Source organism: Pteropus medius, unplaced genomic scaffold (genome assembly GCF_902729225.1).
Source record: "Pteropus medius unplaced genomic scaffold, Ma_sr-lr_union100, whole genome shotgun sequence".
In the NCBI taxonomy this organism is placed as follows: Eukaryota; Metazoa; Chordata; class Mammalia; order Chiroptera; family Pteropodidae; genus Pteropus; species Pteropus medius.
Genome location: NW_024344240.1, coordinates 4,216,671 through 4,230,422, shown reverse-complemented (window position 1 = coordinate 4,230,422; position 13,752 = coordinate 4,216,671).

The window sequence follows — 13,752 nt, the reverse complement described above, 5'->3', positions numbered from 1 at the left end:
AATGGGAATTCTATCAACTTCAAGACTTTTCTTTGTTAAAATATATCAAAGTCTAAATTTTGTTTCAATGTAATTATTAATTAAAACTTCCAACCAAGAAAATAATTTTTCCTGTTAAGCAGGATTGAATTAGGAAATGTAAGAAAAGCATTTAAAATATAATAAGAATGTCACTTGGTAGTTTATTAAGCTTTTGGCTCTGATGTGCAGCCCAGAGAAGTCATTCTCTGTCTTCACGGATGAAAGGACTGAAACTGACAGAATTTAGGAGCATGAAAATGTCTGTGTCATGCCTGCAGAAGACCGGTTACTTCATCCAATTTCTAGTACTGTTAGGAGGTGAGAGTTAATCATTTTAAGAGTAGTTGTAAATACTCAGCTCTCTGTTGTCTTAGTGTATGCCTGTCTGTGACATACAAGGAAGTAAAGATAATCTCTGCTCTTGATCCAAGAAGAGTTACATGTCTGAACCATTTAAGAAACGTCTACATAATTGTTCAGTCAGATTACACTGGTAGCTTTTCAGCAGCCAGATCAGTGCTGTCAAAAGCAAAAATATTCCATTAAAGACAGTTATTTAATGGGTTTATAGCATTATTTTCAGCATAACTAATCTATGAGTCTAGTTTAAAACAATATCATTTTGATACTTTCGAGTAATTTCTATTTCTTTTTATTTATACAGATGGTTATGTAATACAAGTGTACATGAAATAAATCTTATTTGGTAATGGTATAATAGTAAAACCAAAACTATTTTTAATATTTTTTGGTTTTACTATTTTGGTTTTACTATTTTTTTTTTTGGTTTTACTATTACCATTACCAAATAAGATTTACTTAAATATGAAAAAATTTATTTAGATATCAAAAGCATTTTAATGATTATAATGCCAGTCTTATTATATACATAAAATGTTATTCTAGAATTAAGACAAAAACCGAACAAACCAATTGTGAAAAAAACAGACATTTCAAAAACATGCACTTAGTAAAATCAAAAATTGTCAACTTGGGTATAGAAGCCGCACGTTCCTTCAAGCATTTTAGAACCTTTTCTTTTGTAGCAATAAATGTGGTACCGATTACACTGCTTCTCTCTTGGCACTGTATCAATACGAATCATGAAGTCAAGAAAATTCATAACTGCAGACGGGAAAACATGAAAGCACTCACTACATTGTTAGCAAGTCTACATTGAGAAAAAAATTAGTAGTGAAATTCCTTATTCTAAATTTAATGTTGGAGTAAAAAGTTATCACCTGTCAAAATATATTTGAATCTGTGTAGTTCTGTCTACTTCTGCAGCTAAAAGCTTGGTCCAAGCTGCTACCACCTCTAAGGCAGTAACTTGTCTCTTCCTCCATTCTTGTCTCTCCACCACCCATTCTCCAATAGTAAGTAAACATAGTCATCTTTTTAAAATGTGGTTTGGAACAAGTCACTTTTCTGCTAAAACTTCCACTGGTGTCCCCTTCACACGAGATACAAATTCAAATCCATGGTTTCCCTGTCCTCCTCATCTCAAATTACTACTTCGTCACTCTCTCACAACACCTTGTGATGTTTTTTATCATAGCTATATTGCTACCTAATTTATTTATTGCTTTTTAACCTGTTTATCTATTTACTATGTATTAGGCATAGTACATATTGAGTAGAATCCCATAAGTGTAGGGAGTAGTACTCTTTTGTTAAACCTTTTAAAGGCTGCATCATCTATAGTGATATCTTCTGTTTAACTGCTGATACTGGGGTTGTGTCTTCTCTACTTTTAATCTTGTTGGTCTTGCTAAAATCATTAAATTTTATCAATTTTTCTTCGAAGAATCAGCTTTTTGTTTCATTGTTTTTCTCTATTTTCAATTTCACTCATTTCTTCTCTTATCTATATTCTTCTACTGTCATTGGGTTTATTTTGCTCTTCTTTTTCTTTTTCTTTTTTAGTAGAAACTTAAGTTATTGATATGATAACTTTTCTTAATGTAAACATTTACAGCTGTAAATATACCTCTTAGCACTGCTTAAGTTGCATTCTATATATTTTGATAAATTTTGTTTTCATTTTTATTCTATTTTATATAATTTTAAATTTCTTTTGAGATTTTCTCTGACCATGGACTGTTTCAAAGTATGTCTTTCATTTCCAAGAGTTTAAAATTTTTCCTGTGGTTTTTCTATTTATTGATTTCTATTTTTATCCTACTATAATAGAGAACACATTATGTATAATTTTAATTTATTTAAATTTGAGGTGTGTTTTATGGCCCAGGATATGATTCATGACCTCTTGAAAAAGAAAACATGTATTCTGCTGTTGTTTGGTGAAGTGTTCTATATATTTCAATGAGATGCTGTTAAGTAATTTTATTGTTTGGAAGTCTATATCCTTGCTGATTAGTTCTATTAGTTCTAGCAGAAGCTAAGATTGAGATGCGAAGTCCCCAATATAATTGTGGATTTGTCTGTTTTTCCTGTTAGCTCTGTTTTTGCTTCATGTATTTGGTATGTACACATTAATTATTATTATGTTTTCCTGGTGGATTGAGTTTTTTCTAATCATTGTGTAATGTTGAACTGGATCTAAATTCTCTTTGTTCTGAAATCTACTTTATTAGATACTAATATAGCCAATCACACTTTTTTTAGATAACAACTTAGTGAGATATAATTCACATGCTATACGATTCATTTACTTAAAGTATGTGATTCAGATTTTTTATTATATTAATAATGTTGTGCAACCATCACCACAATCAATTCTAAAACATCCTCATTGCTCTAGAATGAAACCCATGTCTTTTAGGCATCACCCCTTGACTCCTTTTTTCCTCTCCTCCTTCATCTCAGTCTGAACCAACCACGAATCTACTTTGTGTCTCTGTAGATTTGCCTTCTGGAAATTTTATATGAATGGAATGATACAGTGTATGATCTGTTGTGACAAATTTCTTTCATTTAGAAAGTTTTTAAGGTTTATTCATGTGATAACATGTTTTTAGTACTTCATTCAGTTTATGGTTGAGTAATATTCCATTGCATAAATATATCATATTTTATTTATCCATAGTTGGACCTTTGGGTTGTTTCCACCATTTGGCTATTACTATTAATGCTGTTATGAATGTTCATGCACAAGCTTCTGTGTGAGCAAATGTTTTCATTTCTCTTGAGTATATATCTAGGAGTAAAACTGCTGTGTCAAAGGGTAATTCTATCTTCAACTTTTTAAAAGAACTATCATAACATTTTCTAAAATGGCTGAAACACTTTGCATCATACCAGCAGTGTATGAGGGTTCCGATTTCTCCACTTTCTTAGTAACACTGGCTGTTGTCTCTGACTTTTTGATTCTAGCCATCCCACTGAGTATGGTGTCTCATTGTGAATTTGATTTACATTTCTCTAATGACTAATAATTTTGAGCATCTTTTCATATGTTTATTGGCCATTTGTATATTTTTGGAGAAATATCTATTTTAAATCTTTTCTCATGTTTATATTGGGTAACTGGTCTCTCTTTTTTTAAAAATGAGTTGTCAGAGTTCTTTATATAGTTTAAGTACAAGTTTCTTATCAGACCTATGTAACTTGAAAATATTTTCTCCTATTTAATGGCTTATTTTTTCAGTTTATTGATAGTGTCCTTGGAAGTACAATGTTTTTGCTTTTGAGGAAAACCAATTCATCCATTTTGTTGTTGTTGTTGCTTATGTTTTTAATGTGGAGACAACTAGATATTTGCATGCAAGAAAATGAATTTGGATATGCTATCTCACACCATACCCTAAATTTATCTCTAAATGGATCAAAGGCTTCATGTAATAGTTAGAAATAGAGAACTCTTAGAAGAAAACAGGAGCCATGGACTTAGCTCACCTTTTTCTTATCACCTTTTAGAGTCCTTCTTTCATTGTTCCTTGTACCATTTCAAGGGTTTACACTTGTGCTTAGCAGGGATGAACGGGGGAAAATGATCCAATGCCATCTTGTTCAGACAGGAAGTTCTACCTAACAAGTACTTTTAAAACGATCTAATATAGGTCATCCCATTGTTGGGTCTACCTACCTGAGAAGCCTGTGCTGAGTCATTTCCATAGAGGTTCTCTGTTTTAGCAGCATTCTTTGGGGCTTGAGCCAACCTGTTTTATCTTCTGCTTAATGGACTTTACCTCAGGCAATGAATGGGAGTCGAGCTGAGTTATCAGGGAGCATCTCATCAACAAGTTCCATTCCAGTTAAATTCCTTTTACAAAAGGAAGTATGTTCAATGATCACTCTGTCAGTAGAATAAGAAGGGAAAAGCAGTGACGTTCACTCTGGGGTGAGGGCTCAGGTTTACCAACCGTCTAGCTCATCTCAGATATTCTCATTACAGTTACTAGGATCCCACACTGCCAGACAGTATGTTGAGTCCCAGAAAGGGGCTACTCAGAGAATTTATGATCTGAAATTTTGCTAGCTTATGATTTCCTTACTTGGAATGCAGAAATCTTATAATGCTGGTAAGTATCCCTTGAATGTGTATTTGAATGAAAAAGATGAGACAGGGATGTTCTGCATATAAAGACATTGTTTTTGTTCTGTGTTATTTGCAGATTAGCATGATTTTCAAAGTAGACATTTTATATCACACTGGTCTTATACTTTGTTTTGAAAAGTGATGTCCCAGTGCAAGATAAAACATTTATTCCTTAGCATAGTATACAAAGACTTTTGTAATACAGCCCGAGTATATCTCTCCAGACTTTATACTCCCTCATATACATCCCACTCCCTCATGTACATGCTACTTTCGGAAACTATTTGTATTTCTCACAGTCTTCTCTAGCTTGAACTTTTTTCACATTTTGTTCTGTTTCCTTGAACTATCCATCTACACATTTTAATTGAGTCTCCAAAAAGATTTAACTTTGTATTTATTTTGTTTAATGTCCTTACTAACCAATACATTACTATAAAAATTTAGAATGTTTTCAGTGGAGCTTCTTTCTTGGATCATTTTTAGGATCTCAATCATTAATTTAATCAACACTGGCATCTTGTACTAGGACATAGAGTCACCTTTGGACGATAGTTACAACAGATTGGCAAATATTAGCATAATATTTAATTGTCTGCATTCTAATGTATGAGCCAAATGGAAAAATTTAGGTCTAAAAATTCATATGAAAGCATAAAATTATATATGTTTTGTGGTAGACTGAGTATATGCTAACCAAACCCATTACTACTTTTCAAGCGCACAGTTAAGCTGTATCTCCTAGCCTCCTAGAATTTAGGTAGGATCAAGTGAAGAATTCTAATCAATGAACTTGAGCTGAAGTGGTATATGTCACTTCTAGATTGAGGAAGATAAAAAAAATTGTGCCTTCTTCACATAGCATATTCTCCCCCTTCACTCCGACCCTGCCACCTCCCAGCTGACTAATAAGAAACCAACCTTCAAACTATGTGGTGCAGACACAATATGAAACAAACTAGAGTAAATTAGACCACCTGTCCCCCATCCTTCACAGAACTACACTGAAATATATTGAAGTTGTTTTCAGCCATTAGTAGACTGTAATAAGTTACAAAATATTTTGTAACTTATCATGTACTCTTTTTTTTGTAACTTATCATGTACTCTTTTTTTTGTAACTTATCATGTACTCTTATGATTACTATCTCTCTGGGCATATAACCTACGGTTTTGAAAAATGATGAATAGCCAGCAATTCTCTCACACTTTTTGTAAACTCTTTGTAAATAAAACCATAAATATTTATTACTTCTTAATTTTTTTTTGTGGGGTTATCAAATTCCAAGTAGGAGGAATGCATTCTCTAAAGAGTTCTTGCATTCTAAATAGTAGAGAAAATGTCATAAAAATCAATTTGTTTTATTGATTTTACCTAAACTTCTCTGAAGATGCCAAAAAATGCCTAAAAATTAGTGTCATATGGCAGTTTAATCTTTGAGGACATCACTCTAGGTGCTTCTCCTATGTCACCGGTTACTCCTTCTCAGTCTCCCGTTGTCTTCTTCCCTCTCCACAATGTCTTAATATTATAGGCCCTCTGTTTTTGTTCTTGATCCTTTTATCTTTTCCATTTATACTCACATATTTGGTAATCTTACCTACTCTCATGCCTTTAAAATCACCTATATGCTAACAATTCCAGCTTGATGTCTCCAGGTCAGAACTCTTTCATGGATTCCAGATTCATATATCCAACACTCTGGGGACATCTACACTTGGGTGAATTGTAGATAAAACATCTTGTAGATAAAACATCTTAAGCTCCGAAAGTCCACACTCCTGATGTTTCCTTTGACTCTCTAGACTGAGAATCTTTCTCATCTCATTTAAAGACAACTCTGTATTTCCAATTATTTAGGAAAAAGACCTTGGAGTCATTTTCGAATCTTTTCATTCTCTAACACTCCACTACCAAGTCTTCAAGAAATCCTCATAGCTCTATCTTCAAAACTTATCCAGACTCCAAATCCTGTTTACCATCTCCACTCTTACCATGCTTCCTAGCTAATCTTCCTGCTTCTACTCTTATGTCTCTACAGTCTATTCTCAATAGTAAGCAGATTAATTATTATAAAATGTGAGTTAATCATGTTACTTCTCTCCTAAAATCATTCCAATGGTTGCCCATTTTATTAGAACTGAGGCCAAAGTTCTTACAATGGAATATAAGATCTTATATTTTCAAATTGTTGGTTACCTATTTGGCCTCATTTTCTGCTTTTCTCTCTCTTGTTCACTTTGTCCTATCTACTTTGTCTTCCTTGCTTCTCCTTGAACATCTCAAGTATTCTCTTAGCTTGCACATTCTCTGTTCTATCTTATAGTAACACTCTTCCCTCAGAGACCAAGTCCTTCAACTTCAAGTTTTAAGTCAATTGTCAAGTTTCCAAAAAGGCCTATGCTGACCACCCTATTTTAAATTGTAGCCCCCCATTTCCTCTGTTCCAGCTCTGCCAATTCCTTATCTTACTCTATTTTTTTTTTTGCTTTGTACTCATAATATTGAAATTCACTCTATAATTTACCTATTCATTATGCTTATTTTTTATTGACAGACACCTACTTTTTTGCCCCACCACTAGACTATAAGTTCTACGAAAACAAAAATCTATCTTAGTTTGCTCACTAATGAATTCAAGATCCCAGAACAATACCTGGCATACAACACATGCTCAATATATATTTATTAAATGAATGAATAAATGAATCTTCCATCTGATAAAGTAAAAAGCATTATTGAAGACAGAAGAAGTGATCATTTCTAATTGTTACAAATTAGTGACTTTGATTTTATTTATACCTAAAAAAATCCATCATCCAACAAATCATGGAAAGATTCATAAAAACACTAAAATATGTAGACTAACAATAAACTTGTAAAGAGTCAGCGTTATTTTTCCAAGCTGCATCAGAGGAACTTTACCAACAACAGAAGGTCTTTGATGCTGAGGCATAAATGGAGCCAACACTTGAGCCTAATTAGATTTTGCAAGTCAGAGTATGAACAAATCAAGTCTTTGTGACTATTTTCAATGGTTATTAAAATACATTATTCAAATTAATATCATAAATCATACTTGGAAGCTATTCTTGATTTGCTTTATTAGCAATATGGTTGCATGTGTAACTATTGATTACTTTAAATTATTATCTGAAAATTGCTTAAACTTGTAGATTCTAAGCTAATGTTTCTCAAGTTGTGTTCCAAGAAATGTTAACTGAAATTTCATGAAAATGTGGGGTCCAAACTCTGGTAAGTTTGGAAAACATCACGTTCAAAAAGTTTCTTGACTACGGGGGTGCATTGTGGATTTGAATTTCCAAATTTGGTAGGCTGAATATCCAAAATTTATGTGACCACAGAACTCTTTAATCAAGGACCATCTTACATTTTAGAGAACAAAGCCGTGCACAAGTAAAAATATAATCAAATATGTATCAGATTTATGGTCATATTTGTGATTGTGTCATTCATTTCTTCACAAATAATTACTTAATGATAGCACTATTGTACAATATCAGCTATATGAGTAAAAAGGTTTACTGATGTCTGGATAGAAGATATACAAAAGCTAGGTGGAAAGTTAAACATTTATAATACACTAAGACAGAGGGCTCGGTGTGTCATGAGTTCTAAAACTTGAAAAAAAATGGTAAACAGAAGAAACAGAGTTTAGTGAAAGCATGGAGAGACAGTCGAGAAAAAAATATAATTAATGCTTTTAATTTTTGCAGGCAGGTTTGGTGCAGAAGAGAAAGCCCTATGGAGGCCTGAGAACTTGTATTGTGTTGAAAGTGAACAAGAGTCGGGTTCCTGCTCTGTTCTTCACTCTATTTCCTTTTAACTTTTGTATTAAAATTATCAAAAGTAAGCAAAATGTACATTTCAACAACATTGATTTTTTTCTTCCTACGAAAGAGCAAATATCCTTAGGAAATCAGATTCTTGTGACATTTGTTATTTTTTACCACTGAAATACAGTGTTCATTTTCACATTCTAAAGGACATCTGACATCATTGAAAAAACATAATTTATGTGTCTAGAAGATGGTAGTAGGACAAAGAGGGTTTGTCATTTGTGGAAAGATGTCAGTCAATAAATCTCAATCACTTATTAGTTGCATTAATTGGTAAAAAAAAAAAAAGAGCAAATTTTACTAATTTTATTTTGGCTCAATGTTGAACAATTTTATTTTGGGCCTCAAAATGGCACCAGAGATGTGTCTTAGTGTTTAAAAATGATCATTTATTTGAGTATGTTGTTACATAACCTATAAATAATTGACATTTAATTTGTTCTACTTACTTACTTACGCTGTTCCTTAGGATGATCAACTGTAAGCAGTTTTGCCTGAAATTTATGAAAAGACTATTTGGCATATCATCTGAATAAGAGCTATACTGTGACCAATTATTTCTCTCATCATAACATCTGGTCGTTAATTCATGTAGTTTATCAGGATACTTCCTTAGTTTTGATATCTTATTGCATTGATTTTTCCAGCACTTTTAGGTTTATGCTCCTGAGAGATATAGTCAGTTGGGTGCCTTTTGCTCATTGGGAGTTAGTCTTGACAGTAGCTTCTGCAGAGTCAGAACTTACAATGGAAAGGACAGTTTTCCAGCCCAGTGGCTTCTGCTAGGTTGTAAACAGTTGATTTGCTTTTAGGAGGAGAATCATAGCCTGTAACTACAACAGCTAGTCCCAGCTTAGCTCATTGCTTCTGCCACCTGCCTTCTGGCTTAATGTTAGAAGCAAGAAGCATGCAATTAAGTATTAGGAAATGAAAATAAATGACACTGTTCATTGCACATTACAAAGTGCCTGGCACAAAGAATGCTGTTTGTAGAGATCCAGTGGCCCTGTGGAAAACGTGCCTCTGTCTGAGAAAATGCTGAGGACTGAGGCATAACCCAGGTTTTCTCTGTCATCTATTGTTGTCATAAACCAAGTAAATTGCAGATGCAACTCTATAAATGCCTGGGATGTTCATTGCTTAATGTTTTATAGAGTCAACAATTAATTTTGAGGGAATATATAGTCACGTGACACGTTTCAGCTGATTTTGTAAGGTAAATTCTGTAAAAAGTAATGACATGTAAGTAAATAATTGATTCTTTTTTGAATGACCAATTGTTGGAAATTGTTTTCTAAAAGTACAAATATCGAAGTCCAATTTATTTTCCAAATCATTTCTTTAAAAGCACTAGGTGAGCTACTTTGGGTTTACTTAGTAATGGAATGTGCAGTTCACCTGTGCTAAGTGAATATCAAGGCACATGCTCAGACAGGTGGATATTTCATTGTATTGTATCCATGGACATTCCTACCGCCTTTTCATGAAGAGTTGAGAGCAGAAAGCACATTGCTCCTAGACATAAAGCTCAGGAGAGCACGGCTGAGCTGGCAGAGAATCTCAGAAGCTTTTAATGTCATCCTAAGATTTAATCTAGTTAATAAAGATTAGGAATGTGTATATAATTTCAAGAAGAGAATAGCATTATAATCATTCTACTATACAGATTAAACACATGCTGTTGAACAATTTGTTATATGTGATATTTTTAAACTATCAAGAGGGTCGAGGAATTTGTAGAGTATTTAAGAAACTGAGAAATGGTTCTCATAATGAAGCCATCATCATGATCTGGAAGAAGCCCAGGTTACAAAACATGGAGCATGTAGGTCTTTTCATTTTACGGAAATGTGCCCCAGGCAGGCAGAGAAATAAGAGACTCTGGCCAGCATCCCAACAATGATCTGCATGGGAAATGTCCTCTCTGAAACTGTAAAGAAGACTAGACTCAGTAGTTAATTAACATTTGAAGTTTTAAATATTTATTATAATTCAAATTGCCGATGTCAACATTGCTAATGACAATAGTAACCTAATACTTCAATGTTTAGAAACTTTATTTTAATTCAAATTTTGATGTCAAATTACTCAGCAAGTGAAGAACAGAAGTTTGGGATCTATGTTGTGGATGCTACGATGAACTGGGATTTGCTGTCAAACCTCTTAATCAGTGAAGAACTTCTCCATGCTGGTAGTGTTGTAGGAAGATGGCTCTCGGCTATTGCTCTCCTACGAGGTTACCTTAGCTCAAGAAGATTGCCTCACTGGAGAATATACCTTCTTCCAATGACTGATTGATGTTGATGTGTAAGGGCCTGGCCAACTTGCCCTAACTCAGGGCTACAGATTTAGAAGAAATGCAATTGGAAAATCAGTGACGAGGATGTTTGGGAAAGGTATATGGATAGATTTCTCCAAATGATCACAACTGGTGATTTCAGCAGAAGTGGATAATATGGCTTATTTTGTTGATATCTCACTTTGCCCTAGGTACTCCTGTTATTGCCCAACGGGCTCACGAGCTAAGTGGCCATGAGAGCAGGGATGGAGTGTATACATGGGTACAGCAGCATGAATGATCACTCACTAAGGCTAACCTGGCTACAGTCTTAATCTGCCATCAGCAAAGTTCTTCATGGAGTCGACAATTTGGCACTGTTCTCCAGCGTGGTCAGCCAGCTACTTGGTGGCAGGATGATTACATTGTACTATTTCCATCATGGAAGGGGTAGTGTTTTGCTCTTGATGGAATAGATTCATATTCTAGATATGGATTTGCTTTCCCTACCTGCAATGCTTCTGCAAATCCACCATTTGTGAACTTATGGAATGTCTTATTCACTGTCAGTATTCCACACATTACCATTTCCCATCAAAGAACTTATTCATAACAAAAGAAGTGTGGCAATGAGCCTGTGCTCACAGACTTAACTGCTGTTACCTTCTCTCTCACCATCTTGAAGCAGTTTGCTTATTAAACGGTATAGTAGCCTTTTGAAGAAGACTCAGTTATGGCATCAGTTAGGTGGCAATGCCTTATGTGGCAGGACAATATCCTCCAGGAGGCAGTATATGATCTAAATCAACATCGGATATATGGTACTCTTTCTCCCATAGCTAGGATTCACATGTCCAGGAATCAAGGGGTGGAAATGGTTGTGGCTTTACTCACTGTACATCACGGTACCCTCTAGTAAAAGTTTTCCTGATAGCCTAGAGGTCAGAGTTCCAAAGAGAGGAATGCTTCCACAGGGGATCCAACGATGCTTTTATTGAGATGGAAGTTAATACTGTCACCTCATTTAGAAGGTTTTATAAAATTCGAACTTCATTCCTTTTCCTGGATGCAGCATTATCATCCATCTCTTTGATCTCTAACCAATGTGTTTGTTTTCTTTAATTATATTCACATACGTACACACACATGCACACACAGAGGAATATGAAAGTGTGTATCCTCATTCTTAGTCAATTTTTAAGAGAAAGAATGACATTATTGCTGTAATCCAGAGCAGCAGCTACATGGCAGGAAAAGCCCAGGCTTTGAGCCAGATGGGCAGCTGTGTTCAAATTCCAATTTCTCGTTTTACTAAATTACTTAATTTACTGAGACTTAGTTTTCCCATCTGTCAAACAGGGATAATGATACAGCTAACCATCTATGTTGTGAGTGGGAAATAATTAAATAAAGCAAAGTATGTCTTAGACTCAGCATAGTTCCTGGTCATTCATCAGGAGGGGCAGTCCTGGTTTATGCTTGTTATCTTGGAATAATTATTCATAATGATGTTAATTAGTACTTATAACTGTATTAGTGATTATAATAATTACTAATAGCACTCCTTTTCAATCTCAGAAGCTACTATGATAAATTACATGCTCACTCTAATCATTGTCAAATGTTAGTTTGCATTTGCCACCTTCTTATTGTTTATGGTTGAAAAGATTGCCATAAAGTGGAATTTAGAAGTAGTGCTACTTCTGTTTCAGATACTCAGTTTTAGCTGATATTTGCAACCCCTAATTTTATGATGAATCTTTCTGATGATGAAAATACAACTTGATTATCTTATTAGGAGTTGGCTTTATTCATGGGGATGATATAAAAATAACTTGTGTCCCAATAGAGTCCTTAAATAAATCTTAAAATAAATAAAATGTAAACATTATTATGTGAGAGTTTAAAAATATTCTGGAAAATTTTTGTGGACTATATTCTTAAACACTTTTCACCTGTGATTTCTCATGCATCATTGCACACAGAATATTCTAGCCAGGTGGACCTTCAATGACTTTCTCATCATACTCACCAGAGGTGGAAACTCATTTCGTGGCTTTTTTTCACAGCCTCCGAGGACACATGTCTTATCCTTTCATTGATAGAGAATTTAGGAAAGAATGATCTGTCAGAGTATTTATAGAAGCTGTTAGCATTGTGAGTGAAATCTATGGATAACTGGTGGCTCTTAAAAATATGGCCTTAAGAAGAGAAGAGAGAAACCTGTAGGGTGTCTTTCCTAAATAACAGATTGCTATATTTGGGTGGTCTGAGGATTATGACAAATGTCAAGGACTGCACAGCACACGAAAGCAGCTCATTATAGCTGCGCACACAGAGTGCCATGTTCAAGGTTGAGTAGCTGATTTTGCTGCAAACACTAATTTTCAGATTATACAATTTGAAAGTTTTAATTAGCCATGAATCCTTCTCTAGATAACTTTCCTACATCTCTTTATAATATGGTAAAAACAAGTCAGATTCTGCTTCAGCAACCCAAGAGCTCAAAATAATCAAAAGATTCTGTGTGATATTGTTTCCTCCTCAAATGTTAATTTTGAAAATTCATGTTTCAGAAGAATTAATGGCCCAGACCTACAGTCATTCTGCATTTTTAAATGTCACTAAAGTTAATGAATTCTGAAAAATGAAAAGAGTAAAGTTAGTCTTTTCAGTTTGACTGAAATTTTATTGTTTAGAAATGTAAGATCCTTTAAATCACTTAAATCTGTTGGTGATGTGCCCCTTCTAAGTGGCAGCTGGATTCATACACAACACCTTTATTGTTGGGAACATGGTGTGGACAATATGAGGGACAAAGTAATAACAATTCATTTAATGTACGGGGCTACTCAAAAGCAGTATGTCATATTTAGAGAATTCAGTGAATTGCCAAAAACATGATCCTTGTCAATGGAGGTATTCCACAAAAGATTGCCTTCTTAGAGATGATGCCAAAAGAGTGTGTGTGTATGTACATAAAGGTATATAAAATATATAAATATATGAAAATATATAAAATATAAACAGGATATATTAAATATGTATTTTATATGTGTATATAATTAGAGCATTACAGGGGACACACAAT